The following is a 23,334-nucleotide window of genomic DNA, read 5'->3' as shown; positions in this document are numbered from 1 at the left end:
CCTGCATTATCTAATCTGTTTCGTCACTAACTCAAGGTTGTTTTACAAAAGGGTCATGAGTTCAGCTATTGTGCCAGCATTATTTGAGATGAGCGACAATCGCAAATATATAGGCCGCGTGCTTTCGTCCGTGCAATAAAGAAGTCACTCGCCTCACGAGTGTAGTTCATCAATATGATGTGGCTTCTGTATTACTATCGTTAGTGAATCTTTCTATAATACGTCTGCCGCAGGTTCATACTACTATCCACAATCTACATGCATCCTGCTTGGTATGAATATATTTTCGTAGCCTAACATCCCACTCGAAGGATATTTCAAGGCGAGACCAAGGGAAGATATCATTCGTCTTTGACTTTCGTTATGACTAGGGCTGGGCACAATGATTCGAGTACTCGAATCTGAATCGAGTATTAATCTTAATGATTCGAGTCGAGTAGTAAAAGGTGACTTTTTTCGAGTACTGAAATCGTACGCTCCATGTCAATAAGAGTATATTTATCGACGAAAATGATAATTCGATACCATTTTCCAATCTGGAAGCCTTGAAACTTCGATTGCTCGTATGACAGTATACGTTACACGTATTGCAATGCTACAAATTACCTTTACATGGTGTACGACAGGCTTTATATTATTTGTGTTAGGCTAAAAGTTCATATTTGAATTTTGTCATCTGCCAAACTGATGTGACGTCATAATAAGTGATACTCGATTACTCGACTCGGCTCGAAGCAAAATACTCGATTCAGAATCGAATCACTCAGGTACTCGATTTTGCCCAGCCCTAGTTATGACCAGTGGTGGGTTTTGAGGTGGGCGGTCGCCCTGGGCCCTCCTCTTTGGCCAATGATTAAATCTCAGCATTTGTAAGAAAAGTCCCATATCCCGATAATCATCAAGTCTCCGCATGCCGTACAGGTACTTAGTTTTGATGCAGTCCATTCTTGCAACCATGCAATAATAGATATGACTTAATCCAGCACCCGGCTCAAACCTTGACTTGGTGTGCTGGCTCATTACTAATGTCAGCCGATAGCTTTCCAGATTAGTGTTGGTCTATTTATCCTGCAGCACTTGTATAGCTATTCTATTATTTCACGCTACATGCACTACATCTTCAGCATGAAGGCATGGGCTATATATAGTTAACTGGTTCACTTCTTTTTTAACTTGACAATGTGTGATAAAAGGAGGCTCGGGCGCTAGGATCGAGCAACTCAACATTCCGGCCTGCTTCAAAGCCGTGTTATAGTGTAATATAGGCTTACCATATTTTGGAAATCTAAAAAGAGGACACTTTTTCAGAAATTCGAGAGTTGCAAAACCGGAGGAGAATTCTCAAAAACCGGTGAATTTTTCCCACTTTGTGATCGGTTGACTAAAAAAAAGGTCATCTTTCCGCTCAGAGCTCAAAATACCGTTTTTCTCTCCACGTTGCTAGGTGAATGACTAAAAGAAAAAAGGTCAACTTTTCGCTCAGAGCTAGAATCACCGTTTTTCACTCCGAAATACCCGCCGGAGCGTCACTTATGTGCTAATTTACGGCAGATCACTCGCAATTTGCTCTAAATCTGACCTAAATTTTCAAAAAAGAGGACAAAATCTCAAAAAAGAGGACAAAAGGGCGTCCTCCGAGGACACTTTCAAAAAAGTCAAAAAAGAGGACAAATCCTCTTAAAAGAGGACGTATGGTAACCCTAGACTGTAATATACACATCACGTAATCGCGTTCCATATGGCGCACTAATATTAAGTTGGTAACAACAGATGCGAAAGAAGGTTGGTCTGGGTGGCGGAGCCCACCAGAAGCTGCGATTACAATACTTATAGCCCCCCCCCCCCACCGGAAGTCTCGCCCAGCCGCCGCCACCACCATCACCCCCACCACCACCCCAATCGTAGGGACCTTGCTGACAGGCATTCCACAAACATCGGCAAAATGTAATTTACTATTCTACTATTCCCGCTTGACACGGACAAAAATCGGACACGGACAAAAATCACATTTTCAAATATTTGAATAAAATTGTTTTTGTGACGGGCATAATTTTTTATTTATTTAATGAGTTATTGACATCATGCGAGAGTATCCATCATGACATCGTGAAACTTATGGGTTATAATATTGCAGCTAGTGGACCTTTGACGTGCCACAATTTTAGATAGGTTATTTTAAATTCTACTGAAGATTGATCTGATATCAGAGAATTTGAGCGGTGTTGCCTAATCCTGGTTTCGATAAAGTAGAGATAAATATAGGCTATTGTTACTGTCATTGCCATAGTCTAATTAAATCAGCGTCAGATTTTGCCTTCGATTACACTGGTCAACACATTTTTTTAGGCAGACAAAGTAAGAGTGGTTTTGGGGGTTCTAAAGGGCACTGATTCCGAATATGTCGTTGGTTTTTTCAAATTGGCTCTTGTTATGGAAATAACCCATGGGGCTATTTTGACCGAAATCTCCCATTTTCGCGATAATGACTAGATATAAAATCGGCTCAGTCGTACTATAAAGTTTAGAAAATCAATCTACTTGTTATTTTTACACACAGAAGACTCTTTTAAATCAAAATACAGCAACAGGACTATATTTAGGGGTAATAAATTTATCATAGTTACAGATTTTCACGGATATCATGTACATAAATAAATTCCAGTCATGTACATAAGTATTTACCTTGACACTCAAATAACGTGGCATTAATTCAATCAGTTTTACGTCAACCAGCTATTGTAAAGTTGAAATAATCAGTTGGAATATGATATTATTGACATATTATAAATCACAATTGTTTTTTGTAAGATTTTCACCTGTAAGCTATTTAGTGCAGTTTCTCGAAAGTTTGCGGCAATGGTCTGACATAATATGTTCGATTGTTCATCTCATCTGCCCTGATATCTTTCTTTTGTTGTTCTGATGTCTTGGTAGAACCTCTCCCCTTGCTAATCAACAAGATGATCAGGAAATATATCAAGATGACTCAACAGGAAGTGAACTTCTATGCTAATGTTTGTGCTCAAGTGTTCGATATGCAGATACGAATTTTCGGACCAACTGTTTGTTATTGGGTGCTTACGATCATCTAAAAAGTTTTATTTACTACATCTTAGGAGAAATTACATGCAGTGAACTCCTTCTTAATGTAAAATCGGAATCCTTCATCGGTATTCGAATATACCAGATACCAGATTCAAGCTTCTCGTTTGATAGGGTTACTAGGTATACTCACTTTGTTGACTCAGCGGAAAATTATCAATTTACCAGTCGAAAGAAAGGAGACGCATATGAGTATTGTAGTTAAGCCTTCCAAGGACAAATTTTATAGTTTTATACTCATCTTTAATCTTGGTAGAATGACCAATTGATACAGGAGAATATGTATTTCCGTTGTGCAAAAGTACAAATTTTAGGCTTCAAAAACTGCTTTTTTGACAAACAAATATATCGCATCATGTCCTGTTAGTATTGATAGAACGACTTTTTTAGAATGACATGAGGATTCTTTATAGTCAATTATAGTCAATTAGTTATTTATACGCAGTATAACATTAGAAAAAACTACTATTTTCTTCGTACCAAGTGAAATATTCAGGGGCAAAACAGTAATTTTGGGCGTTTTTAGGGGTGTAAATATCTCCTGACAAAGAACCAATCTGACAAAACTATAATGTGATATTCGTAATCAGCAACTTCAAAAACCCCAGAAACGGCTCTCAGATGTTCTGCCTAAAAAATTTGTTTTCATTTTGTTGACCAGTGTTATTTTTGAAACATATCAATAACAACTTAAATATAATTATTATTCAGCCATAGTAATAGCATTGCTTCTTAAACCTTTTTAGTGATCCTACCCCTTGTGCTTCCCATATGATTTCTCGTAGCCCCTGTCCATTTTCAACACAATTTCTGATGGTATATTAAAATCTGAAAGCCCATTCACATAAAATCTATTTTCCAGTTGACTAAATTGGTCAAGAAAATAGTCCACAGCATATAGGCCTTATACCACAATGCATCTCGAAAACCTTGGTGTGGTAGTTCGAGTCTTTCTCTGATTTTAACGTTTGACTCGACTCAAGTCGAGTCATTTTTCTTTAATCACCCAGTCAATCCGAAATCGAGTAATTTTACAAGAGGGTCGCACCAAACCAAACCACAATTTTCAGTCACAAATCATCAACGGATCATGTTTTATCATCCTGAACTAGAAATGTGACGTAATAGCTGATCTTCTACTCACCGCCAAAGTCACTCAACTATAGTTGAAAGCCGGAAGCTGAAATTCAAAGAAGGTTTAGAGCACTAAATAGGCTATTAGTATTCTGGAGTCAGAGCTAAACCTGTTCGTTTGTTCGGAGCATGTCGCCGAGATTAAGGATTTTAATTAAAGTTGGGCTTATGACAAAAACACGAAGACTCTCGGCCAAGGGAAGGCGAATTTCAGAAAAACTGCAAGTTTCTCCCAACATCATAGCTATGTAAGCTGCACACTGCTCGGAAGGCAGCCAGCAAAACAATAAGCTTGGTACTATCCCAAATACATTTCAGTGCAGTTATTCTCGAACCGGGGGCCCCCGAAACCGAATTTAAATGAAAAGAATTCACCCCCAGCTCATAGTTATTGCTCTGTGTATTGCCATACTTTGGTATTTCAGAAATCCCCGGTCAACAGCCAGCACCTTCCATGCCGTCAAACTATCCTTTGGGATTGCTGGCATTCTGGTTGCTCTTTTTAATATCTTGTGATATCATGATAAGGGGGGGGGGGACGTACCAAAAAAAAGTGAACCACTGTTTTAGTGTCTTAATTGTAGAACGTGGATACGGGTTTAAAGAGACTTGAAAATGTATCGTGTTTATGATTGTTTCGAATCATGACGGCAAATAGATATTTTTTTAATTAACGGCCACTTTCTCATTACTTAACATCAACACATTCACCGAGCGGCATTTAGTAACAATGTAATTTCGAAATAAAATTAAAATTAAAATACAATGGAGAGTATAGCTAAAAATTTTCACTCGGTCCGCCAACGCATTTTCTACTTCTCATTTGGCCCGCGGAGAAAAAATAATTCCCATCCCTGTTGTAAACGGTTATGACATTACTTTGACGATATTTGAATAATCACATTCATCATGAGGCCCATTTAGTACGGAGTTTAGCAACGAAGGAAAGAAATCAGAAGGAATTACATATAGTTTTATAACGGCATACATATGTAAATAGATGTTTACGAACTAAAAAGTTGAACAAAAGCCAATAGAGTTCACATTTCTTCACGCTTCGCTGCGGAAATAGGATGGCGCTTACAGAAGCTTTGTTTTATTGCAACTCAGCTGCTCGCACGACGGGGCGCTTGGTCCCGCAGTCCCGCAATGGTTCTCATCGGGTAGTGGCGAATCGTGATTAGGTAAGGCTTGGTAGGTAAGGCTGAGTGAAGTTAACAGCATTTGTGTTTTCACTGTCGGTGTCGTGTTGTGAGTGTTAGTCTAAAATAGACGGGATACCCGTAACACTTTAAACTGAAGGAATTTATTTTAGTTGTAGATTGAATGGATCAATGACATAAACCGATACTATACCATATAGTCTGAGTGCTAGTGTATTAGATTTAGAGTATTAATTTTGTCGCGTGTAGATAAACTCAGAAGTACGTAGGGGACAGCAGCCAGTACATGCTTTATCCGTATTCCGTATGGAGTTCCGTTATCGTAATCGTATGACGATGGCAAGTACATCAGTAATGGAATGGGGACAGGTGGAAGTAAATGCATTTTCTCCAGTTCGTTCAGTACATTGAATACTGAAACCTAGAGATTGATGTACCGGTGATTGGTCGTTCATTTTAGGATTTTATCGCTTTCGTGGATTTTTAAGGCACACAACATAATTCTGTTAATTTTGTCAGATTCTGCGAGTAGGCGAAGATCTCTGCTGGCTATGTGGCCATTTACCGATCCTTCTATACGTCCAACATAACGTGGAATTTAGACCGCCGTGAATGAGTAAATGCATCGTTGTGTTATATCGGCGATCTCTTTGCGATGGTAATTGATTAGTCGCGAAGTTGTTGCTTTGTTTCTGAAGAATGTACGTTTCTGTGCAAAGGTAACCCACGTACATGTGCAAAATTCTTAGAAAGCCCTCCAGCATCTTCCAGTTTAGCTTACCGTCCGATTCTACGCGCGGGTGGTCAGATTCGGGTATGCTCTTTCGGTGAAAGGACCTAAGAAATGGGTATTTCGACGAGTAGTAGCATGTGTAATGCACACTGCACACCTCCTGTTTTGTAACAGTTGAAGAACTCGTACCAGACATGGGGTAAGTAGTATATACGATCGCTCGCACATTGGCGTTGTGGCTTATGGGCGGGGTGGTGAGGTGCCTGAAAACCGGGGGTGATGATGGCACCCTTTTAGACCCCCCTTGTGGTGGTGAGGTGCCATGTGTTCTTATGGATGCGGTGATGATGGTACCCTTTCCGGTATAGGCTGCGGCGGTGAGGTGCCTGAAAACTCGTGGTGATGATGACACCCTTTTGACTCCCCTCTCGGCGGTGAGGTGTCATGTGTTCTTATGGATGCGGTGATGATGGTACCCTTTCTGGTATAGGCTGCGGCGGTGAGGTGCCTGAAAACCCGGGGTGGTGACTCGCCTTTTTTGCTATAGGCGGTGGCGGTGATTCGCCTGTCGTGTATTCTTACGGGATCTGTGGTGATTCGCCATGTGTTCTTATGGGTGCGCTCGCATGTCGCACTTTCGGGTATAGGCATCTCTCGCACATCGCATGGAAAACTCGTGGTGGCACATCGCCCTTTCGGGTAAAGGCATCTCTCGCACGTCGTACTTTCGCATGTCGTGCTTTCGCGTATAGGCTGTGTTGGTGATTCGCCATGTGTTCTTATGGGTGCGGCGGTGATTCGTACTTTCGGGTATATACATCTCTCGACCGGTGTTGAATATGTATCAAGTAAATAGTCATGTGAATGAATCTTTGTTAATGTGTATATCGTGCCGCACAAACGGAAACGCGGCTTGTTGTGAGGATTAAGCAGTGCGACCTATATTTCGAATGACCTGTGTGCGGAATTGTTTCACGGCCAGCCGCGAGCTACTATCGATTATTACACTAATCCAGTCAGCACTATTACATTCAGGAGTATTCAGTATTCAGCAGCGACACGAAAAGCGATCAACAAATAACCGCGTTCACAAACTAACACTTCAAAAATGTGTGAAATAGTTTGCAAAACCCCGCGATCGCTGACAAGATAATGTCTCGGGCATAACCATTTTAGTGACTTGGTGTTAAAGACATACCGATCGCTCACAAGGTAATATTTCGGTAATTAGTTTGTCACAGAGCCGTCGCAGACGGTGATTCGAAAACCAACAATTTGACACTTTCTGGTGCTTGCTATATGTTTTGACACTTCGGAACGTGGTTGACTTTAGTTGTATGATAAGAATCATGTGAATATACAAGTAATGTGTCAATTTGTCAACTTGAAATGAAACTTACTGCACAAACCAAGTTGATTCGTATCTGAATGTGTTAATTCGGTACAATTCTAATTATTTTGAGAAATCTTTTGATTCGACCGTAACCGAATATTACTGACGCCGACTTTCAGCCGCATCGAATTATTCGCACATTCCGCGCCGCTGTTTTCGCACTTATAGAATCAATACAACTATAACTCTACAAGAATCAAGAATCACAAGTATGTGTATTATACAGTTATTGTCTTTATCAACACGAAATCAAACTCTTAACAAAATCACGCAACTAATCATTTGCCAGCTCTAACATTATCAAAAAATTCCAGTATTGTTGATTGAAAATCCTCGAGTCCTTATTATCAAAAACGTTATAGTACGGTGTCGGAATCCATTCGCGGGGTGTACTAAAGCTAAATCCAGATAATCCAAAATGAAATATTTGGACTTTGACATAGTGTGAATTGAAATAGGATTGACAAACATGACTACCAACTTCCCCACAGTCCCGTTTCGATATTATACACACATTGATTTGAAACAAGTAATGAAACATCACGATTCACGATCGTGCTTTCCGTTTGTCAAAGAGATATTTTTACATCTTACCATACTCAAAAGAATTATTCACAACATTACCAATTGTTAAAAATCTAGTTTTCAATTACTTGATTATATCACCGCAACTCATGAATTTGAATTAATTCATCCTGGTTGTATTCGTATGCTCGGTCTTTTTTTATTCGATTGTAAAGGTTGTTACTATTCTGAAGACAAAGTATTTACTAATCGGTGCATATACGTTTTGACTTGGACATATTATATTTTGAGTATACGAGATTTGAATGTCTGAACAATAACTGAGAAATAATTTATCACAATTAAATCCGTATATTACAGCGTAATAGATATTTGAATGTCAGCAACTCGGTAAGATCATAGTTACTACCACATTACCTAATTTACCCGACCAACTCGTCATGAGCATTCCCGAAATCAACACAAACATGACTACTGACTTGAGTTAACCACAAAACAGCATCAAGTTTTAAATCCACTTGTAGCTTACGGATTATTTGAATGCGGGTTATGTTTTGTTGTAATTGAGTGTACGGAAATAGTATTACGTCTTGACATCTTACCATCTTACGATATTCAAAGAGTCAACCACGAAAACATTGTCAAGTAAATCCGTTACCCGACCAACTCAAACAGTATCAGTACGAAAAACAGCCAAACATACACGAGTCCATACAATCACTAAAACCTAAAATCAATAACAAGTTCGGTTGTATTCATATCCCTACACATCTTTTTTTTATTCAACTTGAAAAGTCGTTACTATTCTGTAAGATAGAGGAATGACTACGCGTTATATTCTGCAAGACAAACTAATTACTACTCGGTATATTTTGTAAGACAAAAGTAATTACTACTCGGTGCGCGCAACTTGAGATTAACATATGTTTTGAGTATACGAGATTTCAAAGTCCGAGCAACGTAGTTGAGAATTCATTTCTTACAATCGAACGCAGGTGTTATATTGAATATTATCATGATGTAATCATAAGGATTGATACTTTAGTTTGACATACGAGATTTTGTAATAGTCGATCATGACTTGATTATTGAATCATGACGTAATTACACCGGTGTTGGTTATTGAGATATCAACAAACTTTTCAGGGATATTTTTAATTAACGCATCGATTTGTAAAACGAGGACTTGCATGTGCGAAATGTTTTTGATCGGGAAATTAATCCAGGATCGTTCGAATCGTGTGATCAATACTTAATCCTTTCACACCCACCATTGTACGTGCTAAATGTAAAAAAACAAACATTGTGAAGTCTATAGATCTACACTTCAAGGTTTTGATCAGCACAGAAGCAATTGTAATATCTTTACCGATGCGTCCTATTCCACAGACTTGGTTAATACAAACTCATATCAATAATAAAATCACAGTATGTGCTACACTGAAATCTACAGAAAATGTCTTTGTATTGCTGCTCATAGTAGTGATATCGATTTTAACCTCCAGAATAATTGTCATCATCTAACCAAACTACTGAAATTCGTTGTCAATTTGTCTGATGTTCACTGAATGCATACTAGAACTATTTGCGCAACACACACGATCAGAGAAATTGGAAATTTTCCCATCGTCATTCGTCAAAGTAAATGTCGTCACAATACTCAATCACTAAAAAAACGATATACTTGTATGTGATTGAATCACCGGTAATTAACTAGCTAAATCAAACCCTAAGAAATTTCACTCACTCATTGGGTATGAAACAGCGTCGCTTAATCGGTTTAGATCATTTTTTCTAAAGGTAAATCATATCCATCCAATAGAAAACAATTTTCACTCACTTGATTAATGAAACCGAGATCGACATTCGATATTTTGTTTGCGGGAAATACTTTGCAATAAACACACTGGAGTGTTTGAGCTTTAACATCGTCAAGCTGTCATTTGCATCGTTTAATTAACCAACATTTAGCGATTGGTGAACATACCAAACGATACACATCCATCTCCGAAATACTGCATTGATGGTAATTTGCATCATCGTGATAATCGAAGTACATTTCTTTCGAATTCGTAACAACCGGCGTTTCTACGACATGATAAATTTTTGACAAGTTATGCTTAGAAGATTGGATGCATATCGCGAAAAATAATATACCACTCATATTGATACTGTTACTCCATTGATCGATATTTTCAAACGAGTAAAATTTATTACTTGAGTTTCTCCACTTAATGTAAATGCAAACTCAGCCGTCTTTTAACATCACAAAGGCATTGATAAAAAGTAGACAATCAAACGCTACAAGTTTAACTTTTGTAGGTTGTGTATGATTACCCCACGCAACTCATTTCTTACCAAAAGTAGATGAAATATATTCATGGTACACGAAAATACTCGACATTCCCATGCTACGAACCTGTACAATGATTGGTGACGCTTTCAAAACTGTTTCGATACCTCAAGGCCTTTATTGTCTGAATGGATGTTCATGTATCTTAATAATCAAATAGTTCAACACAGAACTAGTACGAACAGAAACACTAGAGTTGTTTACACAAAAGTTTGTATGTGTACAGTATGCGAATACCATGTGCAAGTCCAGCACAATTGTGGTATCCACCCGAGTTTAGTTAACACAATTTACGACACCGAGGTCGCGTCATCTTTCGTAAAACAACAAACCAACCAAGCCTTCAGGATATGTCCATGTCATAGCAATAAATCAGCTACTCCAACAACAGAGTACATATGTTTTTAGTTACGGTGCTTACATCTTACACACAAATCAATCTACTTTGCTAACGAAAAGTGCTGAGTCATCACATGATTGCCCTCACAACAAAACAGCTAGAAGATATTATCATACAAAAATATTCCTAACCCTTTACCCACCAGTGACAAATCATACAACAAACATTTTTTGTGAGTCGAATTGTTGTTCAGTGTCAAGTCTACCTGTTGAAACGTACATTAAAACAACACAGTCACAATTCAATTAAAACCACGAATCTATTTTCATTTCGTCACATACAGAAAAATAAATTTTCTTTCCCCAACACATACTTGTAACCAATCGCTTTCATTAATCACACAACTTCATAAAAGTAATTACTTTCTACAACATAGACATTCCGATGTAGTCAAGAAATATTTTTATTAATCAAAATCATCGATTTCTGTTCACGGCGTTGGTGTGTGCATGTCATAGCGGCGGGCCCCGTATTAAAACGGACACGACACGACTGAATGTAAGGGGGTAGTCTATCGCATCGATTTACATGTGGTCTTCGCTACGGTTTCAAAAAACGAATCATCCATTTTGCATTGATCGAGACCGAGCGAACCAGTTACATGTATTCGCGGTAATGATTTTGTTTGTCATATGCGAATGGTAGGGTTGCTACTCTGACAAATCAACATACAACAATCTTCTGACGATCATAATAGCAATTTCATTTTCCGCCCCTTCATAATTGTATACGCACGAAAAGTATATTGTACAACTCGGCAACTACGTTTAACAAGACCAATCACACTACCAGCGTTGAACCCAAGATACCTACCCAAGTCAAAAATATCATACTGGTTTGGACAACTGACGTTTACCTGTGTAAAATTATCATTTTCACTTGGAGGTCCGTCGTTACCTAACTAAAATACCATTGTCCTTTGGGGATTTATCGTTTACCCAGTGTAACAAACCCCTTTTCACTTGGAAATATATTTTTACCCTGGATAACAAACCCCTTTTCACTTGGAAATCTATTTTTTTCCCTGGGTAACAAACCCCTTTTCCTTTGGTAATCTATTTTTCTCTGGGTAACAAACCTTTTTCACTTGGAAATCTATTTTTCCCTGGGTAACAAACCTTTTTCACTTGGAAATATATTTTTCCCCGGGTAACAAACCTTTTTCGCTTGGAAATATATTTTTCCCTGGGTTACAAACCTTTTTCACTTGGTGGTCCGTCGTTTACCTGAGTAAAAATATCATTTTCCTTTGGGGGATCTGGCGTTTACCCAGTGTAACAATACATTTTCTCTTGGTCATCTAGCTTTTCCTAGAGTAACAAAACCATTTTCATTTTGAAATCTGACAAACACACCTGACAATTTGATATTTTTGTATTTTGTTACAACGGATAGCGACAAAATATACACCAACAACAACTCCAATACATTTCTGTAATCACATATTCACTTGTGCTGATGCAACCCATCAAAATCATCGGTTACCCACATGCAATGCGCTGTTGTACATCGACGTTTATGTTTTTGGAAAATTGGACAATAGGCTTCGATAGTTCTGTGATGTCCGGGCTCGTGCTTTGGATTTTCCAGAGTCAGAATGTCTGAATAAAACACCTCCTTGACGATGGTTGGTATGTGGATAACGGTGTTCGGAAAACGATTGGATTTATGTCACCCATCGCGATAACAAATTCCAGGTCGAGTTTTCCTCCCGCATGTTTACTATATTGTGTCTTTATTGGTCAATGTATGTCTCGAGATTCAGTTTGAAATCGGAAACTCTGATAAAGTATGTAACCGGATCCGGATATCAACTCTGAATCGATAAACCAATGAACAATACTCAAAGTAAACATGTTACACCCTGTGTTTCCACGAAAAAATACCATCCAGACATACGTCGCGCTTGTTTGCCCACATCAGTATACGCGTAAATGGAGGTGTGTGACATTGCATGCAATGTGTTGGTATACAAACATCGATCCACAGACATTATCATAGCCGGTAGTTTTGATGTAGATCGAATGTCATCACACCCGATAACAATACCAATAAGCCACATTGCAATGACTCTGAGTCAATCTGAAGCATGACATACAGACACACAAACATGGGACCAATATATGGTTATTCGCACGACGGTGAAAGTGAACTATACAGCATATACCTATAGAGCGTTCACAGACATTCACCGTGCACAATCATATACCCAGATTTTTGTCGGATATGTACGAAACCAGTAAATCGATACATTTCTGTTCCTTCTACGTCAATAATAATAAGGGTCATTCCAATGCATCGCTCGAATGTGAGGTTCATCGGGTGTAAAATCCATGTCAAATAGCACCAAAGTGTGCTTTCCGTGTTTTATTATTTCCACCGATGCATCTTGTCTGTGTCGTAACACTATCGTGCGGGGAGTTGAAAAACGGTGGATTGTGAAACGGATTGACATGACCAACAGAATCGACGTCAATAGACTTGTGACGATGTCGTTTCAAAATGCTACCGATATGGCAAACTGAGAGCAGCGTTAATAGCCTTGTGGTGATACCGTTTCAAAATGTTCTTCGATATGACGAGAGCGACCTCGATCTCTTGTGGTGATGACCGTTTCGAAATGTCACCGGACGAACTGGACCCTTACGAAAGTGTGTTTTATGATTGCGTGTGAAATCACGAAAGGTAGTGTTCTATTGTGGTGCACGATCACAGTCTTCATTCCACAGAAACATACCTTATTGGATCACAGTATCAGTCCGAGATTTGTAGAATCACTGTTCACGATATTTATCTGGAGTCGTTATGTGGGAGTAGCGACATCCATTGATCGTGACTGAAAGACTGATCACAATCATTTCGAGCACCGTACTTCGATAGTTCACCTTGGTCAAACGCTGCAGTCTCAGCAGAAAACTTCGGTGTCGACAACACGACGGATATTGACCGATGTATCCAATTGGTCTGGGTGGTCTGTCTGGAGATAGGACCATTACTATCTTGTAATGTTACAACACGATACCACCATCGAGTAAATCAGTGAACGGTGCCGAAATATCGATGTAATAGCGCGGACTCAGAGTCATTGCAATGTGGCTTATTGGTATTGTTATCGGGTGTGATGACATTCGATCTACATCAAAACTGCCGGCTATGATAATGTCTGTGGATCGATGTTTGTATACCAACACATTGCATGCAATGTCACACACCTCCATTTACGCGTATACTGATGTGGGCAAACAAGCGCGACGTATGTCTGGATGGTATTTTTTCGTGGAAACACAGGGTGTAACATGTTTACTTTGAGTATTGTTCATTGGTTTATCGATTCAGAGTTGATATCCGGATCCGGTTACATACTTTATCAGAGTTTCCGATTTCAAACTGAATCTCGAGACATACATTGACCAATAAAGACACAATATAGTAAACATGCGGGAGGAAAACTCGACCTGGAATTTGTTATCGCGATGGGTGACATAAATCCAATCGTTTTCCGAACACCGTTATCCACATACCAACCATCGTCAAGGAGGTGTTTTATTCAGACATTTTGACTCTGGAAAATCCAAAGCACGAGCCCGGACATCACAGAACTATCGAAGCCTATTGTCCAATTTTCCAAAAACATAAACGTCGATGTACAACAGCGCATTGCATGTGGGTAACCGATGATTTTGATGGGTTGCATCAGCACAAGTGAATATGTGATTACAGAAATGTATTGGAGTTGTTGTTGGTGTATATTTTGTCGCTATCCGTTGTAACAATATACAAAAATATCAAATTGTCAGGTGTGTTTGTCAGATTTCAAAATGAAAATGGTTTTGTTACTCTAGGAAAAGCTAGATGACCAAGAGAAAATGTATTGTTACACTGGGTAAACGCCAGATCCCCCAAATGAAAATGATATTTTTACTCAGGTAAACGACGGACCACCAAGTGAAAAAGGTTTGTAACCCAGGGAAAAATATATTTCCAAGCGAAAAAGGTTTGTTACCCGGGGAAAAATATATTTCCAAGTGAAAAAGGTTTGTTACCCAGGGAAAAATAGATTTCCAAGTGAAAAAGGTTTGTTACCCAGAGAAAAATAGATTACCAAAGGAAAAGGGGTTTGTTACCCAGGGAAAAAAATAGATTTCCAAGTGAAAAGGGGTTTGTTATCCAGGGTAAAAATATATTTCCAAGTGAAAAGGGGTTTGTTACACTGGGTAAACGATAAATCCCCAAAGGACAATGGTATTTTAGTTAGGTAACGACGGACCTCCAAGTGAAAATGATAATTTTACACAGGTAAACGTCAGTTGTCCAAACCAGTATGATATTTTTGACTTGGGTAGGTATCTTGGGTTCAACGCTGGTAGTGTGATTGGTCTTGTTAAACGTAGTTGCCGAGTTGTACAATATACTTTTCGTGCGTATACAATTATGAAGGGGCGGAAAATGAAATTGCTATTATGATCGTCAGAAGATTGTTGTATGTTGATTTGTCAGAGTAGCAACCCTACCATTCGCATATGACAAACAAAATCATTACCGCGAATACATGTAACTGGTTCGCTCGGTCTCGATCAATGCAAAATGGATGATTCGTTTTTTGAAACCGTAGCGAAGACCACATGTAAATCGATGCGATAGACTACCCCCTTACATTCAGTCGTGTCGTGTCCGTTTTAATACGGGGCCCGCCGCTATGACATGCACACACCAACGCCGTGAACAGAAATCGATGATTTTGATTAATAAAAATATTTCTTGACTACATCGGAATGTCTATGTTGTAGAAAGTAATTACTTTTATGAAGTTGTGTGATTAATGAAAGCGATTGGTTACAAGTATGTGTTGGGGAAAGAAAATTTATTTTTCTGTATGTGACGAAATGAAAATAGATTCGTGGTTTTAATTGAATTGTGACTGTGTTGTTTTAATGTACGTTTCAACAGGTAGACTTGACACTGAACAACAATTCGACTCACAAAAAATGTTTGTTGTATGATTTGTCACTGGTGGGTAAAGGGTTAGGAATATTTTTGTATGATAATATCTTCTAGCTGTTTTGTTGTGAGGGCAATCATGTGATGACTCAGCACTTTTCGTTAGCAAAGTAGATTGATTTGTGTGTAAGATGTAAGCACCGTAACTAAAAACATATGTACTCTGTTGTTGGAGTAGCTGATTTATTGCTATGACATGGACATATCCTGAAGGCTTGGTTGGTTTGTTGTTTTACGAAAGATGACGCGACCTCGGTGTCGTAAATTGTGTTAACTAAACTCGGGTGGATACCACAATTGTGCTGGACTTGCACATGGTATTCGCATACTGTACACATACAAACTTTTGTGTAAACAACTCTAGTGTTTCTGTTCGTACTAGTTCTGTGTTGAACTATTTGATTATTAAGATACATGAACATCCATTCAGACAATAAAGGCCTTGAGGTATCGAAACAGTTTTGAAAGCGTCACCAATCATTGTACAGGTTCGTAGCATGGGAATGTCGAGTATTTTCGTGTACCATGAATATATTTCATCTACTTTTGGTAAGAAATGAGTTGCGTGGGGTAATCATACACAACCTACAAAAGTTAAACTTGTAGCGTTTGATTGTCTACTTTTTATCAATGCCTTTGTGATGTTAAAAGACGGCTGAGTTTGCATTTACATTAAGTGGAGAAACTCAAGTAATAAATTTTACTCGTTTGAAAATATCGATCAATGGAGTAACAGTATCAATATGAGTGTTATATTATTTTTCGCGATATGCAACCAATCTTCTAAGCATAACTTGTCAAAAATTTATCATGTCGTAGAAACGCCGGTTGTTACGAATTCGAAAGAAATGTACTTCGATTATCACGATGATGCAAATTACGATCAATGCAGTATTTCGGAGATGGATGTGTATCGTTTGGTATGTTCACCAATCGCTAAATGTTGGTTAATTAAACGATGCAAATGACAGCTTGACGATGTTAAAGCTCAAACACTCCAGTGTGTTTATTGCAAAGTATTTCCCGCAAACAAAATATCGAATGTCGATCTCGGTTTCATTAATCAAGTGAGTGAAAATTGTTTTCTATTGGATGGATATGATTTACCTTTAGAAAAAATGATCTAAACCGATTAAGCGACGCTGTTTCATACCCAATGAGTGAGTGAAATTTCTTAGGGTTTGATTTAGCTAGTTAATTACCGGTGATTCAATCACATACAAGTATATCGTTTTTTTAGTGATTGAGTATTGTGACGACATTTACTTTGACGAATGACGATGGGAAAATTTCCAATTTCTCTGATCGTGTGTGTTGCGCAAATAGTTCTAGTATGCATTCAGTGAACATCAGACAAATTGACAACGAATTTCAGTAGTTTGGTTAGATGATGACAATTATTCTGGAGGTTAAAATCGATATCACTACTATGAGCAGCAATACAAAGACATTTTCTGTAGATTTCAGTGTAGCACATACTGTGATTTTATTATTGATATGAGTTTGTATTAACCAAGTCTGTGGAATAGGACGCATCGGTAAAGATATTACAATTGCTTCTGTGCTGATCAAAACCTTGAAGTGTAGATCTATAGACTTCACAATGTTTGTTTTTTTACATTTAGCACGTACAATGGTGGGTGTGAAAGGATTAAGTATTGATCACACGATTCGAACGATCCTGGATTAATTTCCCGATCAAAAACATTTCGCACATGCAAGTCCTCGTTTTACAAATCGATGCGTTAATTAAAAATATCCCTGAAAAGTTTGTTGATATCTCAATAACCAACACCGGTGTAATTACGTCATGATTCAATAATCAAGTCATGATCGACTATTACAAAATCTCGTATGTCAAACTAAAGTATCAATCCTTATGATTACATCATGATAATATTCAATATAACACCTGCGTTCGATTGTAAGAAATGAATTCTCAACTACGTTGCTCGGACTTTGAAATCTCGTATACTCAAAACATATGTTAATCTCAAGTTGCGCGCACCGAGTAGTAATTACTTTTGTCTTACAAAATATACCGAGTAGTAATTAGTTTGTCTTGCAGAATATAACGCGTAGTCATTCCTCTATCTTACAGAATAGTAACGACTTTTCAAGTTGAATAAAAAAAAGATGTGTAGGGATATGAATACAACCGAACTTGTTATTGATTTTAGGTTTTAGTGATTGTATGGACTCGTGTATGTTTGGCTGTTTTTCGTACTGATACTGTTTGAGTTGGTCGGGTAACGGATTTACTTGACAATGTTTTCGTGGTTGACTCTTTGAATATCGTAAGATGGTAAGATGTCAAGACGTAATACTATTTCCGTACACTCAATTACAACAAAACATAACCCGCATTCAAATAATCCGTAAGCTACAAGTGGATTTAAAACTTGATGCTGTTTTGTGGTTAACTCAAGTCAGTAGTCATGTTTGTGTTGATTTCGGGAATGCTCATGACGAGTTGGTCGGGTAAATTAGGTAATGTGGTAGTAACTATGATCTTACCGAGTTGCTGACATTCAAATATCTATTACGCTGTAATATACGGATTTAATTGTGATAAATTATTTCTCAGTTATTGTTCAGACATTCAAATCTCGTATACTCAAAATATAATATGTCCAAGTCAAAACGTATATGCACCGATTAGTAAATACTTTGTCTTCAGAATAGTAACAACCTTTACAATCGAATAAAAAAAGACCGAGCATACGAATACAACCAGGATGAATTAATTCAAATTCATGAGTTGCGGTGATATAATCAAGTAATTGAAAACTAGATTTTTAACAATTGGTAATGTTGTGAATAATTCTTTTGAGTATGGTAAGATGTAAAAATATCTCTTTGACAAACGGAAAGCACGATCGTGAATCGTGATGTTTCATTACTTGTTTCAAATCAATGTGTGTATAATATCGAAACGGGACTGTGGGGAAGTTGGTAGTCATGTTTGTCAATCCTATTTCAATTCACACTATGTCAAAGTCCAAATATTTCATTTTGGATTATCTGGATTTAGCTTTAGTACACCCCGCGAATGGATTCCGACACCGTACTATAACGTTTTTGATAATAAGGACTCGAGGATTTTCAATCAACAATACTGGAATTTTTTGATAATGTTAGAGCTGGCAAATGATTAGTTGCGTGATTTTGTTAAGAGTTTGATTTCGTGTTGATAAAGACAATAACTGTATAATACACATACTTGTGATTCTTGATTCTTGTAGAGTTATAGTTGTATTGATTCTATAAGTGCGAAAACAGCGGCGCGGAATGTGCGAATAATTCGATGCGGCTGAAAGTCGGCGTCAGTAATATTCGGTTACGGTCGAATCAAAAGATTTCTCAAAATAATTAGAATTGTACCGAATTAACACATTCAGATACGAATCAACTTGGTTTGTGCAGTAAGTTTCATTTCAAGTTGACAAATTGACACATTACTTGTATATTCACATGATTCTTATCATACAACTAAAGTCAACCACGTTCCGAAGTGTCAAAACATATAGCAAGCACCAGAAAGTGTCAAATTGTTGGTTTTCGAATCACCGTCTGCGACGGCTCTGTGACAAACTAATTACCGAAATATTACCTTGTGAGCGATCGGTATGTCTTTAACACCAAGTCACTAAAATGGTTATGCCCGAGACATTATCTTGTCAGCGATCGCGGGGTTTTGCAAACTATTTCACACATTTTTGAAGTGTTAGTTTGTGAACGCGGTTATTTGTTGATCGCTTTTCGTGTCGCTGCTGAATACTGAATACTCCTGAATGTAATAGTGCTGACTGGATTAGTGTAATAATCGATAGTAGCTCGCGGCTGGCCGTGAAACAATTCCGCACACAGGTCATTCGAAATATAGGTCGCACTGCTTAATCCTCACAACAAGCCGCGTTTCCGTTTGTGCGGCACGATATACACATTAACAAAGATTCATTCACATGACTATTTACTTGATACATATTCAACACCGGTCGAGAGATGTATATACCCGAAAGTACGAATCACCGCCGCACCCATAAGAACACATGGCGAATCACCAACACAGCCTATACGCGAAAGCACGACATGCGAAAGTACGACGTGCGAGAGATGCCTTTACCCGAAAGGGCGATGTGCCACCACGAGTTTTCCATGCGATGTGCGAGAGATGCCTATACCCGAAAGTGCGACATGCGAGCGCACCCATAAGAACACATGGCGAATCACCACAGATCCCGTAAGAATACACGACAGGCGAATCACCGCCACCGCCTATAGCAAAAAAGGCGAGTCACCACCCCGGGTTTTCAGGCACCTCACCGCCGCAGCCTATACCAGAAAGGGTACCATCATCACCGCATCCATAAGAACACATGACACCTCACCGCCGAGAGGGGAGTCAAAAGGGTGTCATCATCACCACGAGTTTTCAGGCACCTCACCGCCGCAGCCTATACCGGAAAGGGTACCATCATCACCGCATCCATAAGAACACATGGCACCTCACCACCACAAGGGGGGTCTAAAAGGGTGCCATCATCACCCCCGGTTTTCAGGCACCTCACCACCCCGCCCATAAGCCACAACGCCAATGTGCGAGCGATCGTATATACTACTGGGGTAATCGCGATTAGTAATCGTAATCGATTACGACGATTACAGCATTTTCAAGTAATCGTAATCGCAATCGATAACATTCGAAAAAATCCCGAAGTAATCGTAATCGTAATCGACTACTTCCCATATCTAATCGATTTCTTTCTGAAAGGACGATTACTTTTTATTTGTACGAGGACTATGACATAAACTGAACATTCGTGAACAAGGAAGAGACATTATACCAGGCTCGTGATGGCACAAACGTCTGATTTTCAAATGCCATTGCTCATTATTACGTCAGAAGTATCCTATTAGCTTTGCTAGTCATTGCGTAAGAAGTATCCACAGCAAATAGATACTCAATGTACGTACATTAGTCTGATTGTAAGAACACCCGCCGTGCTGTATATCAGGTTATCAAAACGTTCCACACGCCAGTACCTCGCAGCAGGATAATTAATCACCACTCTGCCTAGTTTGAAATAGTAACTTGTGTATTGGTGTTTGGTTATTCTTAGTAAACGCAGTTTGACCGTTGCTGCTTGGCGAGCGGTAGGCCTATGTAGTACGTACACCGGACAAAGATTTGAAATTATGTACTCGTCAAGTAAAAACATTACGGTTTCCACAACGAAGCTTGAAAATCAACAGCTGCTGATATATATCATAACCGAGCCGGTTTTGCCGTTTCTCGTAACAGCAGCTTGCAGTACATTATCTGTATTAAGAGTTGAAGGCAGAATTTTTTGTTCTCTTCATCTTATTCTCATATGACCCTACTTGAAACGGGCGCCAATCGTCATTTCACAATTCTTTACTAAACATTGGGACCTGCCGCCATAGCCATGGGCTAATATATCATGTTAGCGTGGGTTGTAGCTAGAATCAGGACCAAAGCAGCAATTCGTCCCCCAGTCCAAACGTTGACCTTCGGCCACCATAGCGTGATATTTTCAAGCTGAAGACTGAATTTCGTCAATAATATTGGTAGTCGAATTTTATTATTATTATTAATTTTTATTCCTCTCTCTGCCCCCGATGTTCAGATCTACCTGTAGAGTTGGGGGCACGTAATATATAATCATAACGTCTGGTATCCTGTTATAATTACTATAGTGTATGTTGTTAATTTGTGACCTCCGGTTTGTTTTATAATCTAAAGGTATTGTTGTATCCCAAACGTAGCAGACTAAAAGAAAAAATTTCGTGAGACGCACACACAAATTGTCATGTCTTTAATGCTCTGTGGGTGCTCGGGTGGCATTTTATTGTGGGCTCAGATTGGACGGACCAGACTATTAGTCACGCCCACCCAGCACGGCTATTGACAACGGACACATACCCAAAGTTTCGGGCAAGGTCTTTCTTTAGTAGCACACTTCGTGAAGTCGCGTGTTCGTCGAAACTGCATATGTCTTTTGGTGTGTCGTGGCATGGTATTGAGTGGAACCTAAATGCCTACTATAAATTAGGGTTGCATTTAAAACAAAAATAAATTAAAGCAAACATGTTTAAAACAAGGCCCTTTTTAAAAACATGTTTTTATTTTGTTTTTTTAAGCCATGACGTCAGGAATGTGGATTGACATTGACAATTGAAAATATAGGGTAAATATAGCTCCTTTGACGAAATATCTGTACTATAACTGTTAAACCGACTATTTTGAGGGTTATAACCATCCCATATCGATGTACGTCGGCTAAATCGGATGGTTATTGTCTGCAGGTTCATGCAGCATGTTTTTTGGAAATTATTTACACAATTATGGCATAATTTTACAGCTTGAAAAAACATAATACAGTTTTTTTAAGTCTTTGTTTAAAACAAACTGTTTTAAACAACCATTTGTTTTAAATGCAGCCCTACTATAAATTATGTATGCATTTTTTGTTGAGGGTGAGACGCATACATTTTAAAATCAAGCTCATCTAGAGAGAATTTTCAAGTCAATTTAATCTCTCGAAAATACTCTATAATTTATGTTGGTCTACCAAATACTTTTGAGTCCCCTTCGATCTCGCTCCTCACGCTATTGAGAAATTTGGGGTGCGGCAGTCAGGAATCTGGCAAGAATGCAAATCGTTGGGTGCTATAAATCGTCCTCTATGAAAATGGGCAATAGGTACATTATGACGTAACAAGCAAATGACGCATCTATTTTAAAGGAAGTTTGTTATCTCATTAGGCCTTTTCAGCGCAATCCATATATTGTCTTCCAATATAACTTCTAAGATGCAAAATAAATGTAATCGTGAGTAATCGTGATTACTTTTCCAATGTAATCGTAATCGTAATCGACTACTCCCTGATTTTGCTGTAATCGTAATCGTAATCGTAATCGCGTCATTCAGAAGTAATCGTAATCGCAATCGATTACATTCATGAAGTAATCACCCCATGTCTGACTCGTACCGCCGACGAATGTTACATAACTCAACCATCCATCACTCACCATGCGGTGCGTGGCGTGTCCCGCGCGTGATACTACCGAGTTACGATATCCGTGAATTCGGCTCGGAACTCGTTTACTTGGGATGGTCTACCTCCATTCCAATCTGATCGGTGCTGTTTCATAATACTGACGAATAAACTATTATTTCATAAGGCAGCTGCAACCGAATATATTCATTGGTTGGCAATTTTGAAGAGTGTTTTCATAAGTGTACGCATACCATGCGAATGGCACCCTGTATCCTTGTACGTAAATCCTACTAGGCATTTAATTGCAGCAAACATTTATGGGTTGCTACATTTAGTGTGTTGGCAAAGTTGGCATATGCTTGGGTGCGTTTCTTTGAACTGGTTAAAAATTCTAAATCTGTCTTGATAAGTCGAGATAACTGACGTTTACATGATGTAGGGGTACATCGTAAGATTTCCGACCAGCGAAAATGACTGTCTGTATACCTAGCGATATCGGTAATGGAA

General features: G+C 38.6%; 1 protein-coding gene across 2 annotated transcripts in view; it reads left to right on the top strand.

Moving 5' to 3' along the window:
* Positions 1-23,334, top strand: part of LOC145440848 (cell division cycle-associated protein 7-like) — a 346,780-nt gene that overhangs the window by 47,439 nt on the left and 276,007 nt on the right. The gene's annotated exons all lie outside the window — the stretch shown is intronic.

Source organism: Botryllus schlosseri, chromosome 6 (assembly GCF_051294905.1).
Source record: "Botryllus schlosseri isolate E-star chromosome 6, Bs_hap1, whole genome shotgun sequence".
NCBI lineage: Eukaryota > Metazoa > Chordata > Ascidiacea > Stolidobranchia > Styelidae > Botryllus > Botryllus schlosseri.
Note: the sequence above shows the minus strand (reverse complement) of the source record. Positions and strands in the feature narration are given on the sequence as shown.